At 40.1% G+C, this 14,581-nt stretch overlaps 1 pseudogene; it reads left to right on the top strand.

Moving 5' to 3' along the window:
• Positions 1-9,047: 9,047 nt before the first annotated feature.
• Positions 9,048-9,150, top strand: LOC118538039 (U2 spliceosomal RNA; annotated as a pseudogene).
• Positions 9,151-14,581: the final 5,431 nt, after the last annotated feature.

Here is a 14,581-nt window from a genome sequence, read left to right as displayed (position 1 = left end):
CTAAGATGATCTCAAGTGTTCATACTGTACCATAATGTGTCTTGGAGAATTAATCTCAGTTCTAAATTGAAGAGCAGGGATTGATCAAGGTAGGAGAACTTTTATTAAAAAAAAATCTACTGAAGTAGCCGGTGACACCGTCATTCTGACCAGAGTGCCCTGCAGAGTTCTCTTCATTCAGATGCGGCTCAGCGAAGGCAATGTGGTGTCCTCTATGGAGGAGTAGTTATTTTTTTTTTCTTGGGGGCAAATCATCTGCTGGTTCCAGTGTCTACAGGATGAAAACTCTTTCCTTAAAATAGCCCACAGGTGATTTTCTCAAAGGCAAGAGAAAGGAATGCCTATGAGGCATGAAGGCAGTGTTCTCTGATGGACTGGCCAGAACCATTCGATCCCCGCCTATTTTCAGTTTTGTTCTTGAACGGCTTTCAAATGTACCTTAAACGTGCTTGGGTCATGTTGTACACTTAAGCATTGGAAATATTCCATGAGAGAAAAACTCAAACTATGTTCTGTGTTTAAGGTTTATGGGAACATGTGGTCTTCCTTATAGAGAAAGTGATTGTTACCCCGGCAGGATGGGGCTTTCATCTTGTGAGTTTCATATGTACAGGTTAAACATATGAGAAGTTTTATAAGGCTATAGAAATCGTGTCAGAGAAAATGATCTATAAGAGGTCAGAGCCATATAAAAGCCACTGGACACATTCAGTTTCATGATAAAGCTCTTTCCCAAGTTATTAGACCACATAATTCAATCTACGTTATCACAGGGAAACTTGGAACCGACCATTGCTGTAGATTATACCAATAATTCTGCATGCACACACTCGGGCTACACAAACGTGCTTGCAGAATTGGTTGTAGACTAGCACTAGGATAGTCTCTCAAATCTCTTCTCATAAATCTAACTGATAATGTGTTTCTGTTACCACATGAATTAAAACCCCCTTCATATTTAAAAATACATGGCTCAGGCAAATGTACATATTTGTTACTTCTTCTTGTAACCTCTCAAGAGCAAATTTGGCGTAATTTGTCCCTTAAGTGTGTAGTGGTTAATGGAGCTTTAGTTGTGTTTTCAGAATGCTTTTGGTGGTTTGGTCAAATGAAACAAAAGAAATCAAAGATGAAGAAACAACTCTATCGTATTCTGTCTTTTTCCTAGAAACCTCTATGGAAGAAAATGATTATATCAAGACTATTATTATCAGTGCATTAGGAGATAAACATTTGGACTTTCTGATACTTCTTGTTTTTACTTCTTTCCTCCCTAGATTCTTTTTTTTTTTTTTTTTTTTTTTTTAAGATTTTATTTATTTATTTGGCAGAGAGAGACAAAGCGAGAGAAGGAACACAAGCAGGGGGAATGGGAGAGGGAGAAGCAGGCCTCCCGCTGAGCAGGGAGCCCGATGCGGGGCTCGATCCCAGGACCCTGAGATCATGACCTGAGCCGAAGGCAGACGCTTAACGACTGAGCCACCCAGGCGCCCCTCCTCCCTAGATTCTTAAAACATGTCATTTATCTGGAAAGTGTGAGCCTTACAACCATGATTCCAAGTAGCTGCATCTAGAATTCATCTACCAGTACTTACATTGTATGGTTGTTGTGTAAACACATGATTTATTATATTTTTAATTTTCTCCCAACTCAAAAGTAACACATGCTAATCTTAGAAGTATTGGAACAATCATAAACAGAGAAAAAAATTAAAATGATATATAACCTCACGTCACAGAGAAAACCACTGTTAAAATTGGGCTGTACATAGGGATGCCTGGGTGGCTCAGTTGGTTAAGCGTCTGCCTTCAGCTCAGGTCATGATCCCAGGACCCTGGGATCAAGTCCTGCATTAGGCTCCTGGCTCAGCAGGGAGCCTGCTTCTCTCTCTTCCTCTGCCTGCCGCTCCCCCTGCTTGTGTGCTAGCGCGCGCGCTCTCTCTCTCCCCCTAACAAATAAATAAATAAAATCTTAAAAAATAATTGGGTTGTATATTTTTCTGGTGTTTAAAACATGTGCACATATATGCACACATTAAAAAAAGTATTTGGGATCACACTGTGCAGCGTGTCTATAAAGTGTTGAACATAGGTGAGAAAAGGTATCTGTGCTAACGTCATTATTAGTATTATTAGATTTGCTGACATTAGCAAAGATGCGTTAATATTATTCCATATTATTTTATTGCTCTTACGGATCAGAGATGTTCATTGATGACATTACATGTGTTTACCTACGTTTCTATATTTTTATAGACACCCTGTATATGAGTGGTGTATATATTGATATATTTTTCTTGCCTCGTTGCAAGTTCCGATCTTGGCATGACTATTAAAGGTTCTCAAATTGACAGTGGTCGTAAATGTAGAAATATTTACATGTGCCATGGCAGAAAGGGAACATTTCACAAATATGTTAGATTGTTTTTCTAAATAGCCAATTCACAAACTCTCTGTAGACTTATTTATCCATTTTGGGCCACTGACCAGAGTATAGAGAGATAGCTGGCAAAAATCCAAGGACTGGAGACATGTAAAAGCAGCATATTTCCTTAAATCCTTTACCTTTCCCAAACACTACTTATTGTAGAAAATTAGATGGGAGGGGTGAGGAGGTAGGGAAACAAGTGTTTGCCTTGGCCTTGGCAGACTTACAGTCAGACGTGGTCACCGAGGAGAGCACAAGCAAAGAGACCGTGGAACCCATCCCCACACACGGGTTCGGTCATATTGACTTCCACAAAACATGCCTGCCCCGTCATGCCAATGAAGTTATTGAAATTAAAATTAACTCCAGGCTCTTCTAAAACAGCTGCAAGACAAGGCCAACCTGCATCACCTTCTGAGTAAAGCCTTCACTTTTCAGAGCAAAACTTCACAAACGCCATTGACCAGCAAGATTACAGACTCCAAGCATATGTATCTCAGAGCTGTGTCTGTCCCAGTGTTCCTCTCGCCTAGACACTTCTCTCTCAAAAAAATGTTCTGATTCTCTGAGAGCCTCAGTGGCAATTATCATCTTCGTGCACTGTTTCCATTTGGCCTGGCTCGTAAGCATTACACAATGGCTATTGGGAAAAATCTTTTGCATGAAATGGATTCAAATGTTTGATGCTACCCTAATTGGGGGAAGTGTCAATTTTATATAGCATTCCTACCATTGCCAAAGAAAAAGATACGTTTCTATATAATATGAGCCCTTTCCCATCTACCGTTCAGGAGCCCAAAGCCTAAAACAATGCAAGTAGAAGTCTCTTGTCTATAAGCTGATTGTCTGAAATGTGGACAAGTACAAACTTGACCCTGGCCCATCTGTAGTGATGAAAGAGGGAATTTTTAAAAGTGCTTTGAAGTCACACATATAAGAACTTTCTGTTTAACTTGCATGGTTTTGAAATAGGTATGATATTTTCCATTTACCTCTCCATTTATATTCTATGGTGGGCAAGTCTCCCTTACTCCAGCTCAGGAACATATGTACCTTCAGAAAGCAGGGAGGGCAGATGGTACCCTGCCACCTGCTGATCTGAGAGGGACTGAGGAACGTGGGGCAGTGCACAGACAGGGTCCCACCGGGCCTGGCCCGCCTATCATCAGAGCTTTATTGGCTGATTTGCCTTGGAGAGGAAGGAGATGCTGGATCAAAAGTCAGGGGCTTCTGTGGCCGAGCAAAGGAATCCTGCATCAGAGGCTAGGGAAGGACAGAATCAGGGAACAGAGAAGAATTCTGGAAGACTGACCAGCTCTCCCAAAGCAGCTGTATCAAAATTTGCAATATTTTGGACCACATTTTAAACAGCTCATCTTTCTTCCCCTTACTACCCATGAAGAGCCTAACAGCTTTAGGGAATAAAGGATCTTTATTTTCTCCGCACATCTGTGTGTAGTATGAATACTCTCACAATTTCAGGACACTTTCTTTTAAGTGAAGTACGGGGAAGCTTTTCAACTTCCTCCAAAAATTTTGTCTTCCTCTGTTCTTTTTATTCCCAGTACTTAAGATGTCATTCTCCTCTCCCCTCACCTACTGTCCAGCTACTTTTCCTTTTATCAACTGAGTCCCACCTGTTACGTTAGTTCTATTTGGAGCCTTTCTCTGACCCACATTCCCCTCATTAGTTTGAGCGTATGAAATCCCCTCATGTGGGTTCTCTTAATGCTTTAAATTCTAATTAGCATCCAACGTATTCATTAGCATTGGAGGTATTCACTTGAAGATGTTCCTCCCAGACAGTGGAGTGATCTCCTGAAGGAGGAACCAGGATGTGAGTGGCACCTCCCCATCAGCAGGGGGCCAAGCATAAAGGAGATTCCCAAAGGACACACCAATGAATGGGTGATGAATGCATGGATGATAGAGAAGTTAATCATGCTTTCTTCTGGCATGTTACATTTGTTGGTGCAAATGACATTCTTCCTCTATCACAGTTTAATAGCTAAGAAAACACAGCTGGAGAAATACCTTACAAATCAAAGAGGATATGAATAATCTGACACTTAATCTGTGCTGTTCTTCTGCCTCTGAACACCTGTCCTATGTTCGGAATAAAGAGGGTGTTACAGAGCACAGTAAATAATAATCTCTGCTATGCTCAAATAATCCCACAGCTCCATTTTACCTACTAAATCCCCTCATCAATTTTTTAAAAAAAGTATTCTTAGACTTCCTGTGGACCAGACCAATGAGAAAAGAAGGAGGGGAAAAAGAATCAACAGCAATTGAGTAGGTTTCAGGAGGAGTCAATATCTTATTCATGCCTCAGGACAATCCTGAGAAGGAAGAATTTTTCAACTTCTTTCAAAAAGTTTGTCTTCCTTTGTTCTTGTTCTCCTCCCTGTGCCACAGAGAACTAGCCAAGATCAGCGAGGTTAAGTAACTCGACATCATGCAGATAAAAAGAGGGACACAGATCTCCTAATGCCCAGTCCAATTTTCTTTCCACCGGACAGTGTTTCCTGAGACTGGAAGCATCACAGTAACTGAGACTTGGTTATGCAACCCTTTTTTTTTTTTTTTAAAGACTTTATTTATTTATTTGACAGAGAGAGACACAGCGAGAGAGGGAACACAAGCAGGGGGAGTGGGAGAGGGAGAAGCAGGCTTCCCGCAGAGCAGGGAGCCCGATGCGGGGCTTGATCCCAGGACCCTGGGACCATGACCTGAACCAAAGGCAGACGCTTAACAACTGAGCCACCGAGGCACCCCGGTTATGCAAGCTTTAAATATAAAGTCCTCATCTCCTCCGCTGTTGTGCTGGTAGATACTTGAACAAACTGCTTCTCTGGGTTGCAAAGCCACTGATGTACCTCAAACAAAAATGAGCTGGTGGCAAGCACCCTGCTTTGGAGAACACGTCAGTACGACTCCCTTCTTGCTTCGGTGACAGTTTTCATCTCCAGCAATTTCACAGGCTTGATCACTTACTTGAATCTGCTGCATACGTAACCGAAATAAAAAAAGTTCTCTCTATTCTTCCCAAAGACCATAAAATTTGTGCTGGTGAAAGCCCTCACTGCAAAGCAGATGGTCTCTGAGCAGACAGTGAGATGAGTACCTACCTTCTCAGTACCCTGGAGAAGGAAGGTTGCATAGGGATCGTATTTTAGGTGGGGTACTGTCATGGGAGAGAACCTTCTATCCATCAGGGGAAAGAGTGGGCCCTCCTACTCCACTGGTTGATCCAAACAGACACTGTGTCGGAAAGTTGACAGCCTAAACTAGAACACAAGGATGACTGGTGCCAGATTTCCTTTTCAGATTTTTAAAAATTTTGGACAAAAATACACATTCTGCAAGCAGGCTACACTCATCTTGAGAGGGCTGGCACCATCCCAGGGGGGCATGAATACTTCATGATTATGAGTCTAATAGAGACATCTACTGGTTGAGTCCTATGCTTCCAGATCAGCCTCTGCAGAACCCTGTGAGCCACCGACCCCTCATCTCTGACAGCTTGTAAATAAATGAAAATGATAATCATGATCATTCTAGCTGTTCATACAGAATTACTAGTTGCACACTTGGCGTGCATGCAAAGGTTGAAAAATTCAGAGACCTGGGTGGGGCCAGGGTTGGTAAAGACTCAGCCATTCGCATGTTGACTGAAAATTTCTTTACTGCATCTGACCAAGGAAAGGTAAAGATGCTTCAGCTTCCCTATCTGAACAAATAGAATCAGAAGTTCAAATTTGAGAGTAGAGCATCATGGACGATTGTTGTTTCTGCCATAGAGGACCAGTTTTTCTGCCTCGGAGGTCTAGCAGAGTACAGGAAGAGGTGTGTTTCTAAAACATGAACTCCAACAACATCAATCTCGCAGTAAATCTTACAGTGCCCCAGCGGTGATATATTTTCATATTAAGCACCAATTTACGGGGCAAATTTAAGATGCGGATGGATCTGCATGGGGGGAGAAACGGTTCCTACTAGCAGAACCCCCCAGATCATGTTGACTTCTGGTGGCCCTGCTACGTGTCTGCTCCTCCGTGGCCTCTAGCGAGATCAGGCCAATATCTGCAACACTAAGACTGGGCCCCTATTAATCAGCATGAACTAGCCTCCTGATCTTTACTGAGAGGGAGGGAGAGGGAGGGATCCTGAACTGCAGGACTAAATATAGGCAAACAAATCCAATAACTAAACCCTCACAGCCAAGACATAAGCAAATATAAATCCCACTTGTGTTATTATAATGCCTGCCAACCTAATTGAGAACACATTCATTTTAAGCTAAATAAATTACTGCTACAATTATATAACCTTGAGGTCACCTCCTTTAGGAGATGGCCAGCACTTGTATTAACTATTTCACACTTTACTGCAAGTGGCCTCAGCCAATCAATGCCAGATAAATGCTGTTAAAATATGCATTTAATTAACTCAGTCCTTCATTTATTTGCTATTTTAGCCTAGGGATGAAGAAGAACGGGGAGTTAAATTGTGTGTGTTCTCAAACAAGACTTCGGAATGAAGAGTTTTTCCTTCCCAGTCAAAGCACTGTCTTCCTTGTTAATTTGGCCAAGGGAGGCTTCCTCAGACTTTAACAGAATGCAGTACCTCCCTCTGATGAGTGGGGCTTTGCCTGGGCCCTTGATAACCCCACACTCAAGGAAGTAACTCTTTCCATTTCTCTTCGAGAGATGGATTTATCAGATGCCTTTTTTTTTTTTTTAAGCTGATGGTTTGATCCCTCTTGGACTGTGAGCAATTATTATAGTATGCTTCCGATCACAGGGATGCAAGGGCATTAGATCTCTAACTTAGGGATTCGTGCATTACTTTATCATTTTCGAGATACAGAGATGTTTTCAGTTGTGTTTTGGAACGTTCTGCCCTCTCCCTCATCCCGGGTGTTATGCAAAAAACTCCGAGCAGAACTTATCCAGTAGGCAATATGCTTTTTACCAATCTCTTCTTTGGGTTTTGCTTCTCCTGTTGTAGGCACATTATCATTCATGGAACACTCATCTGTTTCCCCCTGCACAGCCCAGATGTGCTAGTCAAAACCATGTGGCATTGGGCTGTGAACAGCAGTGATGTGTGTTACCTCAGGCTGAAGCACTTAAGAGTTGATGAACAACCTTCCTCCTCTCCCTTTCTGTTCCATGATGATCCTGAAAGTTGGGAAATGGCCGAGATTTAAAATGAAAGGCTCAGAGTTTGCTGAGTCACTGTTGGGAGGAGAGCTGCTTTGAGGGGTACTCTGACTTAGAGCCATTCTGCCTGAGCAAGAAAGAAACCTTTGTCTTCTCAAACTGCTGAGATTTCCAGGTTTGTTTATCACAGCATAATCTAGCCTATGCTGACAAATATAATTGGCTTCTATGGTGATAAACAAATCCATAATCTGTAGTACTAAGAAACCACCTAAACTGTAGTCATTTGGATCTAATTTGCATGAATATTAATTCTTTTAAACAAGAAAGGAAAATAATGATAGTCCACAGAATTTATACCTTCAGAATCAGCCACTTGTTCATTAATTTTTAATGAGAAACATTCATTATTATGAATTCCTTGACAAGACTTTGATTTTTTTGGGTAAATGATGACCATAATTAAGCTCCTCATAATGAACACAGCAATTTTTAAACAGTACAATTTATATAATGTTTCTCCTCTGGGAGGCTCAGTTTTCTTAATAAAAAGCAATGGTGGATATATGGGTACGTTTTCATAATGCATGAGGGATTGGAGTCATTATTATGTTCTTCTTTACGCTCATTCATTCATTCATCGTATCGATACATATCCTCTCTGCACTTTTGTGCAGAACTTCAAGACAATTTCGAAATGGGAAATTTTAACTAATAAAATGCCGGGTTACTGGTAACATAACTTTTTCCCCCTACAGGGCTTTCTTGTTATCCTGGGCTTAATGGCTTCATTTATCTATATAGTTTAAAATCTTTTGGATTCTGTCATTCACTTCTACAACACACAAATGTATTCACGCATATCCTAAAGTCAATCATTAATTAAAATACTAAAGCTATTTTTTGGTAGCATTTGATACCAGGGAAAAAAAAGGATGAGATTAGAAATCTGTTTGCTCCATTAGGAAAGCCCTAGTGGGTTCCATATTACCCTAGATTGCAGTAGAAAGTGTTAGATGATGCTTGTCTATACAAAATAAACTTTCCACAGTTCCCTATCATGATATTCTGGAAACTATTAACATCACTGCTTTGCTCATCTCAGCTGTCGTAAAAACAAATAGGAACAGACAAGTTTAAAGGTAAAGAGGCCCAAATTGGACAGATCCAGTTGACATTAACTCAATGCCCCCCTTTTGTCCTAACTCACAGGTCAGATGTCAAGCAGCATTTGGAATCCCAGTGCATTTTTGCAAAGTCATTGTTTTCATTCACTTTCTTCTAGGTAAACCGTGGTCCCTTTTAAGAATTTTACTAGTTGAATACTTTACTGCTCTACAACTTAGTATTATAATCCTTCTTCCACCCACACTACTTTGCATCCTGATGTCCCTAAGCCTATTCTGTTTTTTCCCATAGCACTTTTCACTTTCTAAAATACTATATACTTAATCGCTTCTCGGCCTTTTGGCTAAGATCATGTGTAGTATCTGTTCTTATCAGTTTAAAATACTATATACTTACTATATTTGCTATCTATTGTCACTACCACACTAGGATAGGAGTCCTGAAAGAGCAATGATTTTGTATACCTCTGATTTATTGACGTAAAGACTGGCACATAGAAGGTATTCAGTAAATATTTTCAAGTAAACCAATGAGCAAATGAATAAGCGAAAGTTCCCCTGGTGCAATTAAAAAACAAAACAAAACTCTAAGACTTATTTTCTTCATTCCTTTTTCCCCTCCCAAATCTCATTTTGCCTCTGGCTATCTTGTCCACAAGTTTCATTCATTCTTGAACTGACCTTGTCAGCTTATCAAACATGGCTGACTTGCTCCACAATTCTCAATCCCTTAGACTCTGATCAGTGTCTTCCTTTTCTGGCGCGATGGTGATGTCTTTCTGGACAGAAGACCAGGGTAATTTTCTATGTGTATTCCCATGGGCAGCCCTGGCCAGAAATGGTGAGGTCTTATGGATGGATTTTGGTGAACATTATACATTTTAACTGAGATTACTTAAAAACTAATTTTAAAGTTATTTTTATAAGATTTTGTCTTGTAAAAATAACACCTGCACATGATGATTTAGAAAAGAAGAAAATAAAATCACCCATAATTCTGCTATGAGACAAATCCACAGTTAATAATTTAAATTGCTTTATCTATCATTTTTCTTATAACTGAACTGACTGCTTAAGTTAAAACCAACCAATTAATTTACAAAAACAGAGTTCAAGTGATCACATTTTATATAGTCCTCCAAAGCTTGTAAGGGGATACGATAAGAACAGGAATAAAAATAGAATGCTGGAAATTAAGAAAAAGAGTGTTTCATAAACGAAGAGCAGACTTGCAGAGCTCTCTGACCCCAAGTCACTGTGACACAATTTGAACTTGTTCATATATAGAGCTCATATCTACAAAAAGAGCTTTGTAGGGAAATGATTTTTGAGAAAGTTAGGAAGATCTAAATATAGGCAAAATTAATCACACTGTTCAGTGGTGCTAGGATGACCAACTACATTCATTCCCCCTTTATCTGTGGGGGAAATGTTCCCAGGCCCTCAGTGGATGCCTGAAACCACGGATGGTACTGAACCCTATATATACACTACGTTTTTCTCCCCATACATAATACCTACACTAAAGTTTAATTTATAAACTAGGCACTGTAAGAGATTGACAACAATACCTAATAATAAAGTAGAACAATTATAACAATATATTGTACTAAAAGTTATGTGAATGTGGCCTCTCAAAATATCTTATTGTACTATACTCACCCTTCTTCTTGTGACGACGTAAGAGGAAAAATGCCTATGTGCTGAGATGAAGTCAGGTGAATGTGATGGAGTGTTAGGCTACCTCTTACCTTCTGAAGAGGTCAGGAGGAAGCTCATCTGCTTTCTGACTCCAGCTGACCATGGGGAATTGAAACTGTAGAAACCAAAACCAAAAATAAGGTTCTGTATGCCAGTTTCCCTGGGACTGAGGAGTTTCTTGGGAGGATGGCCTTTCAGTGCTAAAATTGGGACAGTCCCAAGTAAACTGGAACAACTTGAGGGGGCACCTGGGGAAAATATATACATGTATGCTTGTACATAAGGCTTGCCTTAAGTAATTATTTAGTATTTGACAGTGGAAGCATAATTAGGGACTCCTTTTTGATTGAAGCTTAGATAAAATGACCACAGAAGGAGTACAAAACAAGGGGCATTCACCAAAACTAAATAAAAAAGTCAGGTGGGCTGAAGCTGATGTCAAGAGTATAGAAGCATCTCCATCTCATTCAACTGTAGGAAATCAGTGCTTATCAATGTCTTTGCATCTGCCAAGCAGAGTCGGCAATAAGGGAAGAATGTAATTTAAGTGATTTGGATTAACCGACAAGCAGAAAAAGACCCCTTTTCTCAAGACCCTGACAGGAACAGAGGAGTCAGCTGTGCCATACAAAACAGGCCTCAGACGGAGTCAATCTTAGGTCAATTAGAAAAAAGAAAGAAAGAAGGAAGGAAGATAGTACATTTGCTCCCAAAATTGTTTAAACAACTATGCTGTCTCTGAGAAGAGAGGAAAGAGAAAATTGTGAGCACTCAGAATGCCCCCCTGTTTGTGTTTGTTTACTAATTTTCATTAAGAAAGTGGCTTTCAGAATGTTCTACCCATGAAAACAAATTAAGAACAACTTAGAAATCCTCTGGCTCTTGAGAGAAAAATGATAGAATTAAAAATTGGAATTTAAATTGAGAAGAGATTTTTCAAAAGTCAAAATTCAAGGGTTAAAAGAAAAGAAGGTTATGGAATTATAACACTGTCTTTATTGAAATCTTTATAAAATGGATGAGGTTTTTGAAATGATCTAAACACTAGCTTTATGGTAGATATTACAAAGATGCTAAACAGGTGTCTTTTTAAGGAAATAGGTACTCGTGTTAAGGAAGTGGTAAAACAAGACTGGCTTCCACAGAGGCACATTTCTACTGCAAGAATTCTCTAGAGCTATCGTGGTTATACTAGTAACTCACAATCAATAAAATACAAACAAGAACTTAAACACAACAAATAGACTAAAATCAAAGAGATTCCTTAACCCTGCTGAGTTCAAAATACCAGTTTCCTCCTTAGATAATTATAACTCATATTTGAATATCACTTTCTTTTTTTTTTAAGATTTTATTTATTTATTTGAGAGAGTGAGATAGTTAGAGAGAGCACGAGTGGGGGGTGGGGAGAGGGAGAAGCAGACTCCTGTGCTGAGCAGGGAGCCCGATGCAAGATTTGATTCCAGGACCCTGAGATCATGATCTGAGCTGAAGGCAGACGCTTAACTGACTGAGCCACCCAGGCACCCCATGAACATCACTTTTTTTTTTTTTTAAGATTTTATTTATTCATTTGAGACACAGAGATACAGAGAGAGAGCATGAGCAGGGGGAGAGGCAGAGGGAGAGGGAGAAGCAGGCTCCCTGCTGGGCCAGGAGCCTGATGTGGGGCTCGATCCCAGGACCCTGGGATCATGACCTGAGCCGAAGGCAGACACTTAACCATCTGAGCCACCCAGGCGCCCCTGAATATCACTTTCAAATTTAGTTTCCCAACCACTGTGATTTAGGTGTTAAGGTTATTCCCATTTCACACACAAGGAAACTGAGGCTGAAGATATTTGTGGCTTAGTCAGATTTTCACCTAGTTCAGGGACAAGGATTGCACTCAGGTCCTTTGGCTTTAGATGTTATCCTATAAACGTAAAACAAACTCTCAGTATAAGCTTATAATCTTTTGACTATTAAGGAGACAGCACCCTTTCCAAGATGCTCTTTGCTTTACATTAGTAAGTGTAGAAAGTCTGTATCACTCATGTCAGCAGTTGCAATGGCCAGAGACTTATTACCACTTTCATGTTAAGACCCTCATGAAACCTCGGGGGTTGAGGCTGAAAAATCAATGCCAGATGGCTTTGGGATAAATATTTCTGAAAATTCTGCTACTGTTAAGACACCCAATGGAAATGTCCTCGATGCTGATAAAGATGGAGATAACACAGACAGGCCATCTGTCCTAGCCACATGGCTTTTAATAAGGAAAATCTCTGAGGGGATTGAATGAATGAAGACTAGATACAGGCAGAGGAGCATCCAGGAGATATTCTTGTGTGTCTGCTGGTCATTAGCTAATTATGAATGCATATAGTTAAGACAAGTCTCCAAAAGTTGCCCCATTTGGCAGGATTAGCTACTGTTGCTGAACACGGAGAAACATGGATGACAAAAAAAATCAATTTTGTTGACAAAACTGCTTCCAAGAAGTTCAGTGAGCATCACCATAATTTTTTACCGGAATGTATTACTCCACTTTTTCCCCAAATCTATTTGAAGTGCTTTTAGCAAAAGACATAAGTGAGAAAAATTGGACTAGAAAGACAAAACCCAAACATGGTCAGAAATGATCACCGATGGCAGCCGATGTATTGCAACCAACTGGTATAGAATTGTGATTATGGCAGCAGACTTTTAAATCCAATTAGGGGCATTTCAAGCATTTCAGACTTTCTTATAATCAAGAGAATGCTTAATAATGTGATACTAGGAAATCCAAAATCATTTGTTTTCTCTTTGATAGTGACATATGAACACATACAACACTTCTTTCCATGGGCTTCATCATGATGTTGTAATCACACTCAGCAGCCTGGAAACCAGATTTCCCGGAAAACATGCAAGGTAGTGAACATTCTTATCCAGAGGTATCTACCTGGAAGCACATATCAGCAAGAGACGATTGTTGTGGGTGCCCCATTGATGTGCATTCACTGATGCATTCTGGCAGGGTCAGGAATGTCAAGGCTAAAGGAAAATTTGTTTAGGGCTCCTGTACTTTGTTAGCTTTAAAACAGAATGACAGTTTCTTGGTATATGAATCCAAGAAGCAGAGCCACTGATAGCCGACTCTTCAATATGCTTTAGAACCATCATTTCAACAAAGAATCTATTTAAGTTTCAGGTTGGAATTCATGTTCAATCGCTTAGCAGTGGTATTTGTGAGTAGCTTTTCAATCCCTGCTGATGTCCAACTTTTTGGTAATAGAATTCCTCCATGTCATCATTGTCAGAAGGTGTGTTGGGGCATCAATAATCAACCACAATATCAGCCCCAAGACTTCCTACAGCAGCAGTTCCCTAACTTTGTCAGTTCATGGTGACCTGGGTGTCTTAGTAATTTTTTCATGGTGTCTCTTGGCCAAAAGAAATACTTACGTATTTAATATTTGTTTATTAAGTATTTAGGTCCAAACAATATGTATTTGTGTCCTAATAAATTAATAACCATCTGAAAAAAGAGTATACATATATTGAAAGACAAAAGTACCATTTTTATTTTAGTCTTAGGTAACCACACTTATTTACTAAAAAGGTGGATGCACCTGCTGTACACTGCACAACTTCCTAAACTTGGAATCACTTTGGACACGGTCACCCTCATTTCTTGGTCCACACTGACTTTTGCATATCACTTGCTTTATACCACAGTACCTGCTAAATACCCAGCTACATAAAGATACGGTGTCATCAAAGAAATGTAGTGGAATCTCATGTTGAAAATATCAACTCTCTAGAGCTACTAGTTTGCATGGTGTCCGAATTTCTTGTGACTAAGTATTACCATGCTCCCTCAACAATTTAAAATTTCCATGGTTCCCTCTGAGCTCACTGCAGCATGCTCAGGTCACCTGGGTGGAGAGGTGGGGAGCTGCGGTTCTTCAGAGTTGTCGTAACAATACGTGTGAGCAAAATAATAATATGACTGAGACACTGAGCTCAAGACTGACCAAATTAAACGCGGAAACCATGTTGAGCATCTTCTCAGAAGTCACAGCTCAAATGGATTAGAGAGGGAACATGGGCATTGTGGACAGCAGGATCTATGAACCTGGGGAATTGTTTTTGTTCTCAACAAAGGCAATGAAACTATAGAAACATTG

The sequence above is a fragment of the Halichoerus grypus genome, chromosome 14 (genome assembly GCF_964656455.1).
Source record: "Halichoerus grypus chromosome 14, mHalGry1.hap1.1, whole genome shotgun sequence".
NCBI classification, from domain to species: domain Eukaryota; kingdom Metazoa; phylum Chordata; class Mammalia; order Carnivora; family Phocidae; genus Halichoerus; species Halichoerus grypus.
The sequence above is the reverse complement of the archived record's forward strand: the minus strand, read 5'-3'. Positions and strand labels throughout refer to the sequence as shown.